Source organism: Hyperoodon ampullatus (assembly GCF_949752795.1).
Source record: "Hyperoodon ampullatus genome assembly, chromosome: 14".
NCBI lineage: Eukaryota > Metazoa > Chordata > Mammalia > Artiodactyla > Ziphiidae > Hyperoodon > Hyperoodon ampullatus.
Window position 1 is genome coordinate 61,411,862 of NC_136927.1, and position 21,781 is coordinate 61,433,642.

The window sequence follows — 21,781 nt, forward strand, 5'->3', positions numbered from 1 at the left end:
AAATAATTATTTGTTTTGCCTTAAGTCATTTTTAATAGACTATGCACTGGGTAAATAATGTAAGTTGTATCCAATAGTATGCAGTGAAAAGTATGTACCTCCCTCAGGCTCCTCCCCAAAGGCACTTCTGCTGTTTCCTGTGTGTCCTTCCAGAAATGCTCTATACTGATGACTGGTTCTGAAAAAGTATTTATAGATTTCTCTGCTTATGTTTTCATTGTAAAAAAAATTGAAATACTGCAAGACCCTAGAAATATCACCCATCCCAAAGACAACTACAGTTAACATTGTAGTAATCCTGAAGAGTTTTTGTAAAACACATACACTTAAACAATTATTTACAGCATACTGAGTTAACACTTTTTATCAAAGTATAATATACCTGCAGGACAGTGCACATGCCATTAAGTTACTTTCACAGACTGAGCACACCTGTGCACCCAGCATGCAGATCAAGAAATGCAATTAGCAGCAACCCAGGAGCCCCTCTTGCACACCTACTCATACTAGGTTGCTTCAACTGTATTCCCCTTGAAATAGACAACACACAGCATTCACAGTTCAGAAGACACAAAAGAATAAACTGACAATGAGTTTCCTTCCAGCCACTCAATTCCAGTTCTCAGAGGCAATTCTGGTAACCAGAGTCTCAGAGATTCCTTCAGAGACAGTGTTTGCAGATACAGGCAAATCACATATATCTTGTTTTTCCACATGAGAGGTAGCATTTTACACACCGTTCTGCCCTTGGATTCTTTTTTTTTCCTTAACAATACACCTTCAGTGTTTAAAGAGCCGCTTCGTGCTTTTTTGCAGATGCGTAGTGCTCCATTCTGCACATTTTGCTGCTTGCTGTCTTCCTGGGGCCTCGTTCCTGGGTAATGGACAGTTAATGTCTCGGGGCCCATGTGAGCTACAAGGCCAGCCCAACACACATGACTTGGGAGAGGCACAGCTGTGGACCAGTACCTCTGGGGGCCATTTGCCTAACATCACTGTCCCCAACACACAAGCTTTCCACCTTCAGGATGGGCCAACCCAGCCAGGCTTCTCCAGGCTGCCTGAGCGAGGACCGACTCGGGGCCAGAGGATTTAAAGGAGCTCAGGGAGAAGAAACCCAGGGCTGAGGAGGTGGAATGAGCAACTTCAACCAGGCCACCTTGGACCCTGAACGGGAGGCCTAAATATCAGGTTGCACCTTCCAACCAAACCTTAATAGACACAAGGAGCATCAACACAAGAAGTATCTCAGAGTCCATCATTTCACAATAAGAAGCTGAGCCAGTACAGACGAAGCAACCTGCCCAAGGTCCCCCAGTGAGTCCCTGACTCTGCTGGGCCACCGGGAACCCAGGTCTTCCTGCCTACCACTCAGGACTCTCTTCTCTAATTCCACAGTTGCAAGTGGGAAGGACTCAGAAGTCGCCCATGGCAATGGAGAAACTGAAGCCCAGAGAGGGACAGCAATGAGCCAGATTTGCGCATTTGGAGCTGAGCTGGGCTGAGAATGCAAGGTACCTCCCTCCAGCCCAGGGCTCCTCCACCACATTCAGTTCCCCCTCATTGGCCCAGGCCACTTCCATTTTATGAGGCTCCTATTAGATTAAAAAAATAAAACCCCCACAGAATAGAATTCCAAAACCTCTAACATATTTAGCAAGTTAACTCTTAAGCAACCATATACAATCACAAGTATGATGCATTAGCATGAGAACATTAAAGGATTTACAAAAACATCAGTCCACGGGACACACATGTACGGTTGGACATCTTTGTTCAACTCTGTCTGCATCTCCTGCTATTGTGTATTTTACTTCATCTGGACTTGATATGAAAAGCCTAGACCTGGACAGCAAAATGCAACATGCCCCTGGGCTGGATCCTGTCCTGCAGTGGGGTGATGACATCGAGGACATTACTGGACAGTTGACAAAATTGGATTAAGAACAACAGATTAAAGTATTATATCAATGTTACATTCACTGAATTTACTAACAGTATGGTTATGTAAGAGGATATCCTCGTGCTTCAGAAACACACCCTGAAATATTAAGGGGAAGAGGAACATGATGTAGATGACATACTCTCAAATGGTTCAGAAAAAAATAATCTGTGCGAGTGAGAGAAGGATAAAGCAAATGTCCCAAACTGTTAAAACTTGGTGAATCCAGGTAAAGGGTATATGTGAGTTCTCTGTACTACTTTTTGTCACTTATCTGCATGTTTGTAGATGATTGCAGAGTGAATAGTTAGAACAAAGTCAAGATCTTGGCCCTAAGATATGAGGCCTGCCAAATGGTCTCCTGGCCCCCTCTGACCTGCCCTGCTTCAGCTGCCCCAACAGAGGATGGAAAACACCCCCAGTGGACCCAGGCATCCCTTCCCATGAGTCTCAGGCCCCTGTGCCCTTCAGAAGGCTAAGGTGGTCCCAGCCCCAGAGCCTCCTGCCACCATGATTTATGTCCCTGTGAGCCTCAGCAGCTGTGAGCACGGGTCCCGCCAGGCGGCCTGCTGGGGGGGCCAGCATTTGCCTCTCAGCGTGTCTAATCCAGACCAGATTTGTAGACCCCATGGGCCTGGGATCAGGCTCCCAGGGGGCCGGGGTCAGAGGGTAGGCCAGCAGGGCCTGGAAACCGGGGAGGTGCTGAGGGTGAACTGGCTGGAAGGCAGGAGACCTGGCCTGGTCTAGCTTGGTCACTGCTCCTGTGTGACCAAGGGTGGGTGTCTGCCTCTCTCTGGGCCTTGATTTTCCTCATTTTAGCACAGCCTGCACACAGTAGACCAGAAGGGCTTTGTAAACTGGGACAGACTGGCCTTATGGGAGGGAAGACTGGTAAAATTTAGGAGTTGGTGTTTTCTGAATGCCCAGATCCTCTAGGCTTGGAAAAGTGCCTGACTTTTTTTGAGGGCCTACAAGGTGTCAGGCCTTGGTCTGCACACTTTACATAAGTTAATTAGTGCAGCCTACTGAACAAGTTATTGCTCCATTTTATAGATAAGGAAACTGAGGCACAGAGAACATGCCCACGTTCACCCGGCCCCTGGTAAGCAAGTGGATTTGAACCAGGTGTTCTGTCTGCAGAGCCCCACTGGGTTTTCAACCACTGGCCAACACCCCCTCACCAGGTATGTACCCAGTCCTGTAAGGGCCTGACTGAACCTGGGCTTCCAGAACAAGACAGAAAAGTCATTCCCCCAGCCTGGGTCTTCACCTCTGCTCAGGGCCCAGCCTGCACTGGGGGAATCAGAGTCTGGGTTTGGGTCCAGGAACCTGCATCTCCCACGGGCTCGCAGCTTTACCAACACTCCCAGAACTGGAGAGGCTCAAACACAGGGTTTTGGAGTGTTTAAATGGAAGGGCCTGGAGTTCATCTCCTTAGAACCCCTCAGGTTACCAGTGGGGACACTGAGGCCCAGAGCAGGCAAGGTGCATCCCCAATATCACATAGCAAGTCAGAGATGGGCCAGAACCAGTCACTGTTTTCACTGCTTGGTGACACCACACCCCCTCATCCCCACGCCGAGCAGCAATAAGCATGAGAGTCAGAGGCCCCGCTCTGGGTGACTCACAAGAATGGCCTCACTTAATCTTGCAACAACCCATGTAAGTTGGTACTGTTGTCATCGCCATTTCATAGACTAGAAAACAAGGCCCAAGGTCACCCAGCTCAGCAATGGCATAGACGTGATTCAAACCCAGAGGGTCTGGCTCCGGATCCCAAGGCCTGAGCCACAGCAAGGAGGTAAACCTCAGCAGGAGGCACAGAATAGAGTTTAACATCACAGACCTACTTGAGGTGCCTAGCTCAGCCTGTCAGGCAATCAGTCAACAGACGTGTATTGAACTGCTCTGTGGACCACGCAAGGCTCTAGGGATGGCCAGAGAATAAGACAGATGTGGTGCCTGCTCTCACGGAGGCCGAGGCCTATCAGAACAACAGGCTCTGAGCAAATAGTAAAAGTATGACAGGTGCTTCCAAGGTACGTGGGGATGTGTGAGTGGGAGAGAGTAGAGGAAACGTAAGGATGATGCCTCTGAGGCAAGAAAAGGTTTTGCCGAGTGTGAAAGGTTCTGCAAAGTTGTCCAGGCCACCCCTGCATGAGATGAGTGATGGGGCACCTGGGGGTCCCTGGATCTCCCCTGAACGTAACCTGATAATCCCTGACACGTCTCCTCTGAGCGCCCAGAGCTGCTCTGAGAAGAAGTCAAAGCACGGCGAGCCTCTGCGGACAGAGGAGAAAATAATGGTGAAGGCTCACAGAGCACCGCATCTGTGCCAGGCATGGTGTGAGCCCCATAGCTCACCTACTCCTCCCAAGCCTGTGAGGCAGGGGCTGTTAGCATCCTCATGGCTCCCCAGGGGCACACAGCCACTGGATGACAGGTCAGGATTTGGACGCAGGCATGCAGAGTCGAGAGCCACCCCCTTAACCTACCCCCTCCGTTGCCCACATGCTCAGTGTCGAGGTTCCGAGGCAGGAGGCAACTCTCCCCAGGCCACTGAGCCGGGCCAGAACCCCTGCTCACAACACCTCTGGCTGCCACCACGCGGCAGCATCCCAGGGCCTCCCGCAGTGCCAGCAAACAGTGGGTGCTCAGCAGGTACCTGCTGAAGGGCCAAGAGGCTGGGCTTCCAGAACAAGACAGAAAAGGTCATCCCATCAGCCTGGGTCTTCACCCCAGCCCGCACAGGGGGATTCAGCGTCTGGGTTTGGGTCCATGAACCTGCATCCCATTGTGCAGTCCCGTATCCACCCTGCAAGGTGGGCTTTACCCATTTCATAGATGGGGCTCAAAAAGGAGCAGGGGCTGGCCTGAGGTCACACAGCTAGGAGTGCAGTTAGACCTCGAACCCGGCTCTGCGATTCATCTCATCTGTAGAAACCCACGGCTGGAAGCTCAGAAGATACTGGCAACGGGCCTTTAGCCATAAAGGAGAGAGGGACGGGCTTAGAGCTTAGGGAAGAGAGAAGGCGCTGACCAGCTGGGAACGCCGTGGGAACGTCTCTTGCCCCCAACCCCACCCCACCCCAGCGCGTCCCCCCAGGCAGCAGCCAGGGCAGGGCGAGGAAGGGGTCAGGGAGGCGGGCCTCGGATTCCCAAGGAGCACACCCGCTCCTGTCCCCTGTGGGGTGGTTAAGAAGTCACCCGGATCTGGGCCTGTGTGCAGCTCGCCCGACCCTCACTCTTCTCCTCGACGCTGCCTCCCCCTCCTCCCCACCACCCCCCTCCTCCCCACCACCCCCTCCTCCCCACCACCCTCCTCCTCCCCACCACCCTCCTCCTCCCCACCACCCCCCTCCTCCCCACCACCCCCCTCCTCCCCACCCCTCCCCTCCTCCCCACCACCCCCTCCTCCCCACCACCCTCCTCCTCCCCACCACCCCCCTCCTCCCCACCACCCCCTCCTCCCCACCACCCCCTCCTCCCCACCACCCTCCTCCTCCCCACCACCCCCCTCCTCCCCACCACCCCCCTCCTCCCCACCACCCCCCTCCTCCCCACCCCTCCCCTCCTCCCCACCACCCCCTCCTCCCCACCACCCTCCTCCTCCCCACCACCCCCTCCTCCCCACCACCCCCTCCTCCCCACCACCCCCCTCCTCCCCACCCCTCCCCTCCTCCCCACCACCCCCTCCTCCCCACCACCCCCTCCTCCCCACCACCCCCTCCTCCCCACCCCTCCCCTCCTCCCCACCACCCCCCTCCTCCCCACCACCCCCTCCTCCCCACCACCCCCCTCCTCCCCACCCCTCCCCCATCTTCCCCCGCCTCCCCCTCTCCTCTCAGCCCAGGCCCACCACCTCCCCCGCCCCTGGCTCTCAGAAAGCCCTGGAAAGGCTGCTTTCTTTGAGACAGGAAGGTGTCCTCAAGTCTCAGGAAGGAAAAACAGTCAAGCTGAACCCACCAAGACCGTCTCCAAGGGGCCGGGGCTGGCACGGGGCCAGGACTGACATCACCTGGGAACTGCCACGGCCACAGCTGCAACACGCCTCCTGGGGGGACGAGCTTTTGCTATTTAAAAAAATAATAATAATGATAAAAAAACCGTTTCCAGTCTGGTGTTTTTAAATGTGCTTTTTATAGTGGGCCCCGGGGCGTGGGTGTTCTGGTGTCCCCCCACTCCCCTTTTTCCTCACGTCCTGATTTTCACACCACACAATGCAGCCTTTGACCAATTCCAGCTCATTCCCGGGGATTCTGGGTGGGACCTCCTTCCAGTCTCTGATCCCCTCAGATTATCTTTTATCTATCTAGATACGTTTAATTTTAACTTTTAAAAAATATATCAATAATATTTGCCCATGGTACCAAATTCAAAAGTTACCTAAGAGCATTGGGTGAAAGTAAGCCTCTCCCCCAGCCTCCATCGCCTCCTGTCTGTCTGCTGAGGCAATCCCACTTTTATTTTATTCAACAAAATCTCCTCTAGTGCTTACTAGTGCCACTCTTCTAAGCAATTATCTAATATTAATTCGTTTAATCTTCATAAAAACCATGTGAGGTAGGGTTTCCATTGGCTATATTCTTGTGAATATTGCCAAAGGTATTCTATGCACAGAGAAGCATATCTAGATCTATAGTCTTACCTGCTAACTCCCTTTTTAAAAATAGAAGCTTATTATACACCCTGGTCTGCACTTTGCCTCATTTACTTAAAAATGTGTATTGAAATCATTCCATATTGGTGCATAAAGAGATTCCTCATTCATCTTTACAGCTGCATGGTATTCCCTTCTATGGAAGGATTACCATAATATAATTAATGTGTCCACTCTTGGGTGGACATTAGGGATGTTTCCAATGTTTTCTCTTGTGAATAATGCTGCAGTGAATTGCCAAAGTGATCTTTCCAAAGCATGACTTGGACCTCATCAGTCCAATATTCAAAAATTCTCCACCTTTCTCTTGTATGCAGAAGGGCTTCTTGAATGTAGGGGTTATCAAGAACCCCTCTGAGATGCTGATGAAAGCAATGAACCTGCTCTCTAAAAACAGCTCATGGACAGCTGAGCTTCATATGAAGTTCAGAGACTCCTGGAAACCCCAACATGGTCACAATAATGCCAAGACACCTCCCCCTGGCTGTGTGATGTGCCCATGGCTTTGAACTGGGCACTCTCCACTGCCAGCTTCGCTGCTTCTAAGTTACAGGGCTGTGGGAAAATTGCTTAATCTCACCAAGCCTTGGTTTTCTCATCTCTAAAATGGGGCTAATTATAGTGGCTTCCCCCTAGGATTGTGAAAAATAAATTAGATCCAGACTCTGAAGTATTTAGCTTGGTGCATAGCAAGTCCTTAACCCAGGTTAGCTACTGTTTCTGCAAGACGCATTCCAAACTTATTCATTTATTCAACAAATATTTATTGAGAACATATTATAAGCAGAGAACTGGGGGGTTCAGGGAGGTGAGGAGAGGGAGAGACTTGTAAAAAATCACACCAAACCAAGCAGCCATGTGTGACAGCGTGCTCCAGGCTCTGATGGTAGAAGAGGCAGGGGGCTGAGGGAACACAGAAGAGGAGGCAGCTAAGGCACCTTGGGGTGGGGATGGTCAGGAAAGACTCTGCAGAGAGTTTCTGACTAGAACAGAAGCTACAGGAGGGCATAGACTTTGCTTTTGTTTCCCACTGCTACCTCACCTGGCACGTAGTAGGTGCTCACTAAATGGCTGTGGGTAAATTCACTGATAAAGGGCACTCTTCCACAGAAGGAGGACACAGGCAGAGGAACAGACTGGATTTCTGTACAATTCGGGCATATCCCTCCTTGCCAGCCCCTTGCCCACCACTTCTCTAGCCCCCTCCTCTCTCCAGCCACATTGACTGTGCCGTTCCGGGCACTGTCCTACTGCCTGAGCTGCTCCCCTCACTGGAAAGATCGCTTCTTCTTTATGCATCAAAATCCTCTTCACTTATCAAAACCCTGCTCAATCCCACCTCCACAAGAAAGGATTCCTGGACAAGTCTTCATCACCCCAACCACTCTCCCTTTCCAACTTTCCCATGACACTGTGTTTCTGCCTGGAATTGGCCAGGTCTCTTTTGGTTGTAAGTGACAGAAATCCAGCTCAAAGTAGCTAATGGAAAAAAAAAAAAAAAGTGAGTTATTGGTTTCCAGAACTGAGTTCAGGGCACCGATTTCAAGGCTGAATCCAAGTGATGTTATGATATAATTAGAACTTTCTCCATCTCTCATCCCTGTTTTCCTGGATGTCAGCTTCATTCTCAGAGTCTCTCCTCTTTTGGTGGCAAAGATGGCTGCCAGCAACTCTAGATCATGCCTTATCCTTTTAGAAACCCCTTTGGAGCGGCCCCTTCCCCTAGTAGTTCCAGCAAAAGTCCAAGAGAAGACCCCCACTGGCCTACCTTGGGTCACATGCCCAACCTTGTGCCAACCCCTATGGCTAGAGGGACAAAGCCAGGCCTAGTTCTGTGCTCATCTCTGAAGTGGATGTGGGGTTTGCCTGGCCTGAGCTACAAGAACTGAGAGTGGGGGAGGGGTGGTTTTCCAAAAGAAATGGCCACTCAGCCCGCAAAAGCCCCAGATGTCACTAGTTATAGATGTAACAGCTATGCCTCTGTCGGAGCACTGGCCATACTGCCACCAGGAACTTGAGTTATTTTTGTAGGATGTGTCTTCCCCCGAATCTGTGAGCTCCCTTGGAGCAAGGTCCCAGCCCAGGGTCCAGCACATGGACTCAGCTTGATGGACACCAGAGTGCTTCCCTCCTCTCCTTCATGAGCCGGGCCCTCTTTGCACTCAGTCTGTGTTTTGGCCAGCTTTGGGAAGACCCTGACCCTAGCCAGTGCAGTGGCCAGGCCCGTGGAAGTGCATGTGATCCCTGACTTCTGCCCTATCCCTCTGTCACAGAATGTCCCCACCACAAAGGGATCGAGAGGTCCAGTTCTCAGTCCATGTCATCTATGTGACCTTGAAATAGTCCCTTCCCCTCGCTAAGCCTCAGTGGTCCTTTCTGTTCAATAGGGTTTGGGAGAGGCATTTGACCTGAGAGGCATTTCCTCCTTTTCAGCCCATCAAGTCCCTCTTTACAATTTTTTCCACGTCAGGGTACCACCTGTGCTGCCAGTTATATAATATTTTTTTTCTTTAAATGAACTGTCTTTTAAAAACATAGATATATTCATTTCAAAAGGGAACTTTAGATCCCTCCATAAATGGAAAACCAGTATCTTGTGCCATAAATAGAAGGTAACCATAAAAATAAGTACAATGAAAACAAAACAATGTCATTAAATTTTTGCCAGATCCGGCTGCCTGCCGAAGGCTCAGAGGTGGAGGCCTGCTCTCCGTTAAAAAGGGAAGTAAGTGTTAAGAGAGGTGTTAAAAACACACCAGCATTCAACAGAGACTTTCTCCTCAATAACAAGTTGAAGGAAAATGGGAAAGGGAGGAAAATTCCACTCTGGGCTCAGTTGTTCTTAAGCTGAGAGTGGCTCCACCTGGCAGCAGCTCAGGTGGGACCTGTCCCAGTCTTAGGAAGCTGTCCCTCCCATGGAGGGGCTGTGCCTCCCCTGCACACAGGCCAGGTTGGGAGGGGTCAGAGCCCAGCCTGGCTAGAGCTCAAGTTTGGAGCTCTGGTTCATGTTTCATGGACAGAGGAGACTCTGCCTGCTCAGTCCCAGCTCCTCTCACCAAGCATGGCCCGGGGTTAATGATGTAGTTTTCATTTGCATAAATTTGCATGAAGAAACTCTGGGAAGATTAGAAACTAATAAAGGTGGGAACCAGGCAGATGGGAAACAGAGTGGGAATGAGACTCTTCACAGGATCCCTTTTTTATACTTTTTGAACTATATGAATATATTACTGACTCAAATTTTAAATAATAAAAACAAACATTTATTAGCACCTGCTATATAAGCAGACTTTGTGTGAGTCACTGAGTTCATTCATACATTCACTCATTCACTCTTTTATCACTGTGCTTCTGCCACTGGCCCCTTTACTGTTCCTCAGATACACCAAACTCTTTTCTACCCCAGGGCTTTGCACATCCTGTCCATGTTGCTTGGGATGCTAGCCTCTTCTCATTCTTCAGGCTGCATCTTAAACATCATCTTCTCAGGAAGTCCTTGCTAAACTGCATTATTTAAAGCAGAGATTAGCAAACAATGGCCCATATTCCAAATCTGGCCCACCACTTGTTTTTATAAATAAAGTTTTATTGGAACACAGCCATGCACATTCATTTACATATTGTCTATGGCTGCTTTCCCATTATAATTCACACTTAAGAATTGTGACAGAGTCTGGATGTCCCTCAAAGCCCAAAATATTTACTATTTGGTCCCTTAACAGAAAAAGTTTGCTGACCCCTGATCTAAAGCAATCTTTCCCTCTTCCCAAGTTCTTTTTTTTTTCCTTTTTCTTTTTTTTGATTGAAGTATAGTTGATGTCCAATGTTGTGTTAGTTTCTGCTGTACAGCAAAGAATTCAATTATACATTATATATATATATATGCATTCTTTTTCATATCCTTTTCCATTATGGTTTATCACAGGATATTGAATATAGTTCCCTGTGCTATACAGTAGGACCTTGTTGTCCCCAGTTCATCTTGATTGATCACTACATTTATTTATTTCATGGCGCTTACAACAGTTTATAATTATCCCGGTTGTTTTGTGTGTGTGTGTGTGTGTATAATTGTTTGTTGTCTCAAAGAAAACTTAAGAGACAAAAGCAGTTAGAAAACAAACAAAAATTTACTTGAAAAGAAGTTTTACAAGAGGGTCCAGGTTTTATCATGATAAATCACCAAATAAAAGATACAACAGGGCTTCCCTGGTGGCGCATGGTTGGGAGTCCGTCTGCCGATGCGGGGGACGCGGGTTCGCGCCCTGGTCCGGGAGGATCCCACATGCCGCGGAGCGGCTGGGCCCGTGAGCCATGGCCGCTGAGCCTGCGCATCTGGAGCCTGTGCTCCGCAACGGGAGAGGCCACAGCAGTGAGAGGCCTGCGTACCGCAAAAAAAAAAAAAAAAAAAAAAAATCTACAACAGATATTTCAAGGGAAAAAAATTACCAAGGATTAGTTTGTCAAAGGTAGAAAAAACAATTTTCTCACCTGATTATTATACCTGCAAAGGTAATCACATATTTTTGGACATAGTTTTGCAGAGGTAAGAAATAAAGTTGTTTTTGTTAGGGAGTCAGTAATTCACAGGAAATCTTCAAGGCTTTGATTATTTAGGGATTTAGAACTAGACAGAGGAGCCCTGGTTTTTCTCAGGGTATAAAGTGCTTTTATAATCTGACCTATTAGACAAAAACGGCAAAGACCCAGTTTGGCTTCCAAAAATTATCTGTTCCCCAGCCCTCTGCCCCACTATTAGAACATAAGGGAACATTATAACATTCTCCCTGAGGAAGATACTATGTCTGTATGGTTTACCTCTGTATTACCAGTACCTAGTACAGGTCTGACTCATATCAAGGAAAATTGTAAAAGACTTTGAAATGGCAAAAAGCAAAAGCAAAACAAAACAAAACCCACAACAGGCTGTCCTATGGAATGCTATGCCTATGCCTCATTTCAGGTTAACTGATTCTATGGTAGTAGATGCCTTTCCTTATCTTTGAGCTATTGTACATCTCTGTAAGTTGTAACAAGACTGATAATGATACAAATAATTCTTGGTCATAGAGAAGCAAATAAGTTTTACCTGCCGGAGGTACAACTGTCTCCCCACCCCCACTCCCTTTCCCATCCCTCTTGGCAGAAAATAGTTGTGCATCTTTAGCGAATTAATTTCAGCATATGTATGCTTTGGATTCTCCTTTGAATTAGTTTTTAACACTTATTGTTTCCCTTATGAATTAATAATTTAAAAAAAAACTTTGATACATGTTTTTGTTTGTTTTTTTTTTTTTTTGTGGTACGCGGGCCTCTCACTGTTGTGGCCTCTCCCGTTGCGGAGCACAGTCTCCGGACGCGCAGGCTCAGCGGCCATGGCTCACGGGCCCAGCCGCTCCGCGGCATGTGGGATCCTCCCAGACCGGGGCACGAACCCGTGTCCCCTGCATCAGCAGGCGGACTCTCAACCTCTGCGCCACCAGGAAAGCCCCATGTTCATTTTATATTTGAACAAGAAGTATGATTTTATTCTATTGCAAAAATTATCTCTTAACATATATAATCTCTCTTGTTAAATATTTATATAATGAATGCTGGAGTGAATAGTGAATATGTTCTCATAGCATTCTGTACTTCTCATAGCACTGATTTAATAATTTAATATTTATAGTTATTTGTGCATTCATTTGTATATTATCTGTTTCTCCTGACCATAAGCTCCATGAGGGCAAGGACTTTGTCTGACTTGCTTCCCACTGTGTTCCCCAGAGGCTAGCAGGGTGGCTAGCACTGACACACAGTAGGTGATTATATACACATATATACGTATGCTTGGGTGCTTGTATATGTATATATACACATGTATATGTCATATATATATATATGGAGAGAGAGAGAGAGAATGTGTTATGTGCTGCCCAGTTTAGAATAGACCTGGACACCTCTGTAAAGCTCCCAGTACAAGATGGAATGCTTTCAAATTTCTGGGATAAACTAAATAAACAGAAGGAGAAAGAAAGGAAAGAAGGAAGGAAGGAAGAAGGGAGGGAGGAAAGAAGGAAGAATGAAGGAGGGTAGAGAGGGAGGAAGAAAGAAAGAAGGAGGGGAGGGAGGGAGGGAGGAAACCAGTGCTGGTTCTCTGATAGGAACGGGATGAGCTGGTGGCATTCAAGACACACCGCACGTCCCTTGTTCAACTTCAGGCACCACCTATCCTCACTGATGAGGTAGCAGAGGCCAAGATGCTCTGTGGGCTGCTGAGCATTTTATTGAGGAAGAGCTGCGATTACTGTGCTGTCTCTTCCACCCCCCACACTGCCTCCTGCTTCCCAGACTCTTCTCTGACCCTTCACCCAATCCAGCCCTCTTGTAAGTCACCTTCCTGAGTCCCTCCACTGTTGCTGGCCGCCTCCCAGACGCCCAGCCTGACCTTTAGTCCTTTCCATTTTGGTCATCACCAGGCAAAAGCCCTCTAACCCACTTGTTCTGATTCTATCATATCATCAAAACTCTATCCAAGGTCTGAGAGGTCCTTTTTCCTAAGTCTGAGCTAGAAGCTACCAGGGATATCAGGGTGATTAAATGTAGCCCCCTGCCGTCAGGGAGCTCGCAGTCTAGTGGGAGAGACCATATGTGTCCCTGTGGAGTCCTCACACCATGAAGAACACTGGTGCCCACACATAGGCTCCTTATTTGTGACAGAGACCACCGGTTGCCCCTCATACCCATTCTCCCCTTCTCGTATAGAAGTAAAACCTCTGACTTTTAGCCGGACACTTAGCCACACAAAACAGACTCTATTTCCCAGCTTCCCCCTTGCAGCTAGTTCTAGCCATGTGACTAAATTCTGACCAATGGTACGCAAATGGTGCCTTTCCCCACCCCTCCACCCCCTGCCCGCTGGCTGTGGTGTAGGCATGGGGGAGCCATCTGAGACCATAGGGACCAGGCAACACCCTAGGGATGGGAGAGCTACAAGATAGGAGGAGCCTGGGACCCCAACTCCATCGAGCTAGTCCTGGATTATTTATATCCAGACCTGAGAGAAATAAAATTCTATCTTCTTTATGCTATCATTACTTAGGATTACTTAGAACAAATGAGCCTATACGCTCTATATTCTAGTTGGTCATCCATTTTCTTTGCAATAGAATTCAAACAAGAACCGATATTTACTGTCCACTATGTGCCAGGCACTGTTTAAAAGTCTGGGGATACGGGCTTCCCTGGTGGCGCAGTGGTTGAGAGTCCGCCTGACAATGCAGGGGACGCGGGTTCGTGCCCCAGTCCGGGAAGATCCCACGTGCCGCGCAGCGGCTGGGCCCGTGAGCCATGGCCGCTGAGCTTGCGCGTCCGGAGCCTGTGCTACACAATGGGAGAGGCCACAACAGTGAGAGGCCCGCGTACCGCAAAAAAAAAAAAAAAAAAAAAAAAGTCTGGGGATACAGAGAGAATCTCCACTGTGACGGAGCATACATTTTAGTACATAAGTAATTTTGTCTAAGTCATGTATGATTCTCCTCTTCCTACCGCCCCTCCTCCTTCCCTACTCATCCCCCATGCTCAGTGACTAGCGTAGCAATATACCATGCCCAAAGGACCATGAGAGAGAGGAAGCAGAGTGGGAAAGACATGGAATTTGTAGCCACATGAACTAGATTTAACTCCTAGTTTACCTTCTCAGAGACTCAGTTTCCTCATCTGTAAAATGTAAATGAAACTAATAACTACTTCTTAGGGTTTCTGCAGGTGGGGAACAAAATGCGATAACGCACGGAAAGCTTAACACATAGTCTGTGCTGAATAAAACATGGCTGCGAGAGTGTAACAATATTGCCGTGTAACAATATTATTAATAATTACCTGAGTAAAGGCAGCAAGGAGATGCTAGGGGTCTCCTTTCTGATCCAACTTCACCTCACCTCATTCCCTCCCAAGGCCATTCTTTTCTTCCCTTTGTCAAATCCGTGCCAGTTCCTGGTGCTTCTGCTTTCGCCTGTCCCTGAATGGAGAGCCGATGTCTAAGGAAATCCCCTTCGCCACCCCATTCTGAAACAGCAGCCTCTCCCCTGCTTTGAGGTGGGCTCTCTTCACTTACATGTCTTCCCAGATTTGGGAAGTGGAAACACTCGTCTAGGAGGCTGCAGGCCTAGTTACAAGTCTCTACCCTGTTGCTCTCAGTATGGTTGTGCACTCATTTCCCTGCTTTAGGACTCAGTTTCCCCCCCCAAAAAAAAACACCAGTTGAACTTCTACTTAACCTTCAAGACCCGGTTCAACAGCCACCCCTTTTGTGAATCATTCCTTCATTGCCTCAGACAGAGTTTATGGCTCTTTCCTCTGTGTTCTCCCCCACGGTGCTTGGTACAATCATTCCGCTGTAACAGTAGCCATCACATCATCACATTATGTTTAACTACTTCCTGGCTTGTCTGTCTTTCTCTACTAGACTCGGAACTACTTGAGGACAGATTGTAGCTTATTTAGTCTGTATCCCTAGTGCAGATTACCTAGCAGGTAACGTGGAAAATGAAACATAAGTGGATGGACAACTGGATAGATGGATACAAATGGATGATGAAATGTTTAGATTAATTGTGTTTTTATAGATGTCAGTTGCATAGATAATGATAGATGTGCCTAATAAATGATAGATATTTAGTAAAAGAGTGAATGAAGGATGGATGGTAGATGGAAGAGGAATAGGTGAAGAATAGATTGGTGAGTTGATGACTGGCTTGTGAATGATAGATACGAAGAAGTGAATGAGGAATATATGTTGGGTGGATACTTGATGTATGAGAAACAGTTGAAAGATAAATGACCAGTGGAATAACGGATGGATGGATGAGGGATAAGTAGATGCATAAAAAATGGGTGAATGAGGAACTAATGAATGCATGAAAGATGGTGGATGGCTATTAGTGGCTGGTGAATGGTGGACAGATGAATGATGGATGGATGATAGATAAATGGATAGATGGAATTATGATGGCTGGCTGGGTGGCTGGCTGAATGGATGTATGGGTGATAAACAGATTGATGAAGGGTGGATATAGAATGGATGATAGGTAAATGGATAGTGTGTTGGTGGTGAATGCATGATGATGGATAAGGAATAAATGGTGGGTGAAGGATGAATAGACGTTTGGCTAGATGGATGGTGGATGGGTGATAAATGAATCATTGGTGTTTGAATGGATGCATGAAAAATGGATAAATGATAGCTGGATAGACTGATGATGTGTGAACACTTCATGTATAGGCATGTGTGTTACCATGGATAATTTCTGAGGGTCTTTCTAACCCTGATATTTTGTGACTCCCTCTTTCCTGGGAGAGGAATGAAACTGATGTTTGATAAGCTTCCATGAGCCAGGCCTCTTCATGGGCGCTTGACTTACATCATCTCTAGTAATCGTTGCAACAACACTGCAAGGCAGATATTGTTATGCTCACTTTACAAACAAGGAAAATAAGGTCCAGTGGGAGGAAGAGATTTTCTCAAGCCTGGCTCCACCTTGCTTCTGTGTCTCTTTTCTCCTTCTCCCTCTAGTAGTACCTCATCCCCTCTGCTAACAATTTTACACATCCCTGCACCATTCATGTTTTGCCTCCTCCAGGAGCCCCTCAACCCTGCCCCCAGGGAGCCTTCTATTCTACATTTGAGACCTCCTCGCCTGCCCTTTTCTACATTTCACTGGTTCCTACCCTGATTCATAGTTTTCTTCAATACAACCATGTGTTGAGTGCCTACCATATGCTCGGCATTGAGCTTGGTGCTCTACATATGTTACCTCATTTTCTGTCCATGAGAGCCCTAAAGGTAGCTATTATTACCCTCAGTTTAAATGTGAGGAAGTCAAGACTCAGAGAAGTACAGTGACTGCCCAAGGTCACCAGCTAGTTAGTGATGAAGATGGGGGTGAAACTCTGGTCTGTTCAGTTCCAAAGCCTGCATCTTAAACCTTGATGCTATATTTCCTCTTGGCTACTGTGATGTTTGGTTATCCACATGTATTTGTTTAAGTGTATATATACCTGTATGCCCACGTGTTTGTGTCCAATTCTTCCATGAATTGGAAGAGAGACACTTTCTCACACTTTTCCTGAACCCACTTCAGTATCAGATACAGGGTAGATCCACAGAACATTAATGAAGAAAGAGCCACCTTAGACATCCTGGAATTCAACTCCTTTATGTTCCCAGTGAGAACACCCTGGTCAGAGAAATGATGCAACATGCTCAAGGCCACACAGCAGGCTGATGGCGGAGCTAGGACCTGAACCTGAGCCTTGGTGCTCAGCCAAAAATGTATTGGGAGGAGGAGAAGAAGAGGAAGAGGAAGAGGAAGAGGAAGAAGGAGAAGGAGAAGGAGAAGGAGGAGGAGGGGACTTCCCTGGTGGAACAATGGTTAAGAATCCGCCTGCCGGGCTTCCCTGGCGGCGCAGTGGTTGAGAGTCTGCCTGCCGATGAAGGGGACACGGGTTCGTGCCCCGGTCCGGGAGGATCCCACATGCTGTGGAGCGGCTGGGCCCGTGAGCCATGGCTGCTGAGCCTGCGCGTCTGGAGCCTGTGCTCCACAACTGGAGAGGCCACAGAAGTGAGAGGCCCGCGTACAGCAAAAAAAAAAAAAAAAAAAAAAAAAAGAATCTGCCTGCCAATGCAGTGGGACACAGGTTCAATCCCTGGTCTGGGAAGATACCACATGCCACAGAGCAACTAAGCCCGTGAGCCACAACTACTGAGCCCGTGCGCCACAACTACTAAAACCCACGCACCTAGAGCCCGTGCTTTGCAACAAGAGAAGACACCACAATGAGAAGCCCGCACACCACAAGGAAGAGTAGCCCCCGCTCACTGCAACTAGAGAAAGCCCGCGAGCAGCAATGAAGACCCAACGCAGCCAAAAATAAATAAATAAAATAAATAAATTTATTTTTTTTTAAAAAAGAGGAGGAGCAGAAGAAAAAGAGGAAGAAGAAGGGAAAGGAGGAGGGAGGAGAAGTACAGCAGGTGTAACTCTCCGGCCACATCCAAAATAAATAGCCTCCATTCCACTGAGTGGTAGAAACTTAATCTTGGTCAATTCTGGGTGCCTTCTTTCACTTTCTCCTCTCAGGTCACCTACTCCCCCACCTCCCTGTGTGTGCAGAAAGGCTCCTGGTCCAGGGGCCTGCACACCTACTCAGACATCTAGGTTCATGGCTTCCTTAGGTTCAACCCAGGAGTGGGACCGTTAAGTCCTGTTCTCTGATCCCTTAAGATTACCCTGGATTTCTGTATTCTTTCTTCAGGGTCACACACCAGTATCTAATCACTCCCTAGCTTCCTATATCCGACCCTCTGTATTACTTGGGATGCTAGTTCAGTTAGTGTAACACAGCCCAAACTATGTCCTAAAAAAGACAGAAGTTGATTTCTCTCTCACTAACCAGTAGAGAGTAAGAAGTGCAGCTGATATGGAGTCCCATGGTGTCAGAGACTCTGGCTCCTTCCACTTTGTTGCCCTGACGTCCTTCACATGTGGCTTCCATCATGTGGTCTAAGACGGCCTCTCCAGATTCTACCACCATGTCAAACTCCAGCTGGCAGGAGAAGAAGAGGAGTGGTGAGAGAATGTCCCTTTTCTCTTTAAATACATGACCCAGAAGTTGCACACACCATTGGGTTCACACATCCCTTGTCAGAACCTGGTCATGCAGCCGCATCTAATCATGAAGGACACTGGGAAATGTCGTCTTCAGGTATGTGGCCATCTGCAGCTATAGAAGAAGGGGAAATCCGATAATTGCATGACGACTAAGTATCTCTGCTACACTACCTTTCTCCCCACCTCCCAGATAATCTTTATCTCATTTCCTAAGGAGGAAAACCAATTCTGACTCATCTATTCTTCTCTTGAGGGTATAAATTGCATACCCTCAAATTCCTCAGGGCTTTGACTAAATTCCATCATTTTTCCAAACCAAAAGCTTAGGCTTTGAGACTCAGAAAAAAATGTCTTCCATTTCTGCCTCATTATCCCCTCTCTAAGGTGATGGAGGCCACTAACAAACAGGGGAAAGGTAAGGTGTAAAATACAGGAGATGCCTTCAACATTACAAAACGTTTACAGCTACAGATACAACTCAGACATCTCCTTTTCCTGATAGGTCTTTTGGTGGCTTCTCCTGACCTTAGACTCTTAGTCTTGGCTTAAAGGATAACTCCTCAAAGAGGCGTTCTCTGCCCATCCTATTTGTTTCCTTCCTAACAGAGACCACGATATGTAAGTTATAAATATATACACTTTATTTGGTTTGTGAATGACACCATGCCTGTCTTTTCATCTGTGTATCTTCGGCGCCTGGCACAATGCCCAACTCACAGTAGATGCTCAGCAAATGTATTAGATTGAATGATGAATTTGCATATCAGGGCCCTGTGAGGTGCAAAAAATGTTCAAATCATTACCCAGGTGACTAAGAATGGAGTGGCTGTAACTGTATTTACACTTAGTGGCCCAGGAAGAACTATGTTTCTTTGACCCTAGGAGTCAAAGTATTAACATGGGTGGGGTTTTTCCCAGTGGCAGCGGGGGAGGCAAGCCGGAGGGCCGTGTGGGCTGCTACATCTTGAGAAATACCAGTCACAGACCTTCTCCTTGAACCCCAACCAATATCAAAATGTTCCCACCCATCCAGGACTTAAATCAACCCAGGAAAAAAGGGAGGAAGGGGAAATCTTGACTCACTCAATTTCATTCAAATCTGAAGTGACTATTTTTTTGTCTAGATTTGATTGAAGTTTGCATTTTTTGACATCAGGAAAAATAGGAGTTCAGGAGAAGCAAAATCCTTATAGAAAATGGAGTGTTAACGTTTTTTGCATGTCTGAGTACATGGCTGAGAGGTGTGTTTTGGACACATTAGAATGATGCCATTCTGGAATCACCGATGGGTCAACTTATGAAAACTTGTAATCACAGAGTTAAAGTCACTCAATCTTAGAATCACATAAGGTTAGAATCATAACCTTATATTATGTATTCAGAAAGAAGGTTAGAGATTGTCTTAGTTTGGATTCCCCCGAAAGCAGAACCTGAGACAAGGATTTGGGTGCCAAGTAGCCCAGGAAGCAAGGGGGATCTGGGAGAGTGAAACAAGGAAGGGAGGAAAAGCAATAAAAAAAAGGGAGTGGGACTTCCCTGTTGGTGCAGTGGATAAGACTCCACCTGCCAGTGCAGGGGACACGGGTTCGAGCCCTGGTCTGGGAAGATCCCACATGCCGCAGAGCAACTAAGCCCGTGCACCACAACTACTGAGCCCGCATGCCCCAACTACTGAAGCCCGTGCGCCTAGAGCCTGTGCTCCACAACAAAGAGAAGCCACTGCAGTGAGAAGCCCGCGCACTGCAAAGAAGAGTAGCCCCCGCTCACCACAACTAGAGAAAGCCCACGCCCAGCAATGAAGACCCAACGTAGCCAAAAATAAATAAATAAATGTATTAAATTAAAAAAAAAAAAAAAGGGAGTGACTGAGTCGGTTTCTAACATGGGTGACAGGTGCCCTATCTCACCGCTAACCTTCTGAGCAGCCAAGGGGAATCACCTCCAGTGGATAAGAGGCTGAGAAAATTATCTACCAACTCCCATACCCCGCAGCCCTCACCCTGTGATGGAGGGTTGCCCCTGGGCGGGTCAATTCCTCTCAAGTCCTGGCCAAGAGTTCCCAAGGCTTCAGAGAAGCCAAATGACTGAGAGGTGCTTGAAATGGTATAACGTCAGTATGCTGGGAAGTGCTCACCACAGCTCCAGCTAAAATCAGTGGTGAGCTGAGGGGACGAGGTGTGGGACACCAATAACAACTATACCCTAATTTCACCCCAACACAAGAATTCCCTTCTAAAGGTCTAGACTGGGAGTCTGCAGGCTACACCAGTCTGGGGGATCCATTTTGTTTCTTTAGCACCTTGTTAAAATGAAATCAGAATCTAAAGCCCGTTAGGAGATGCCCGCAGTCTTCATTTTGCTATATGCCCCACCACTCCCCATTGCCCACATGCCTTCAGATTTCTGTTAGCTGCCCAGCCCTCAGAGGCGTTTGACCCTGAGGCCCCTGCACAGGGCCTCTCATTAGCTACAGGGTCCTTAAGAAGATCTTTGTCTCGCATCTGTATCTCCAGTTCCCTGACACACAGTCTGGCCCGTGATAGGGCCTAATAAATCTGCCAGGGAATGGAGCCTCCGCTTGCATTTTTCCCTGCCTGGAAGCTCACTCCTTTCAAGGCTGCCTGTTGTATTGTCTACTACCTGCCCCCACCCCCTCCTGCCCAGGCCCCAGGCATTCCCAGTGGGGACTGGGGGTGAAACTCCCTGCTTGGGGTGAGAAGCAGGTTAATTTCCTCCTGGAGCTTCCCTCGGCAAACAATGAGACAATGGCGAGCCGGAGGTGGCCTGCGTAAGACAGCCGTGGAGGGGAAGTTGTAATCTGTGCGTGAAGCCAGGAGCAGGCAAACGGCGAGAAAAGCAGCCTGGGCCAGACCGGGCCCTCCACCCAGCCAGCCCCTGGGACCAACCTGAAGGTCACCTGAGTCGCCCTTGAGGAAAACAGCCACGAACCACCATAGTGAAGAGAAAACACGGATGGGTGGGGCTCACCCCCACACCCCTTCCCTATCCAGATGGTCCTAGTTCCTCCCTGCATAACCCCATCTGCCCACGTTCTGAGCCCTGCTGGCCGGGAGACATCCCCAGACAGACACCATCTGATTCTGGCTTTGTTCTGGCGCTGTGACCTTGGGGCGTGTTACTTAACCTCTCTGTGCCGTTGGTTCCGTATCTGTAAAAAGGGAATAATACCACCTCCTTCCCCTGGTTGTCAAGAGGATTCCTCCATCACCCCACAGCCATTTATTGGGCATCTACTATGTGCAGGCACTGTGTTGGATGCTGGGGCTACAGTTCTGAATGAGACAGCGTCCCTGCCCTCATGGATTACAGTCTTAATATGGAGACAGTCAATAACCAAGTAACAATCACACCATGAAATTACAACAGTGATGGGTGTTACCAGGAGAAGAGGCGGCACCGTTAGAACCATTGAACATGAGACCCAACCTAGTGTGCAGGTCAGGGTGGGCTTCCTCTAGGAAGAGGCAGTTAAACTCAGCTGAACAGGACGTGGAAGTTTACTAG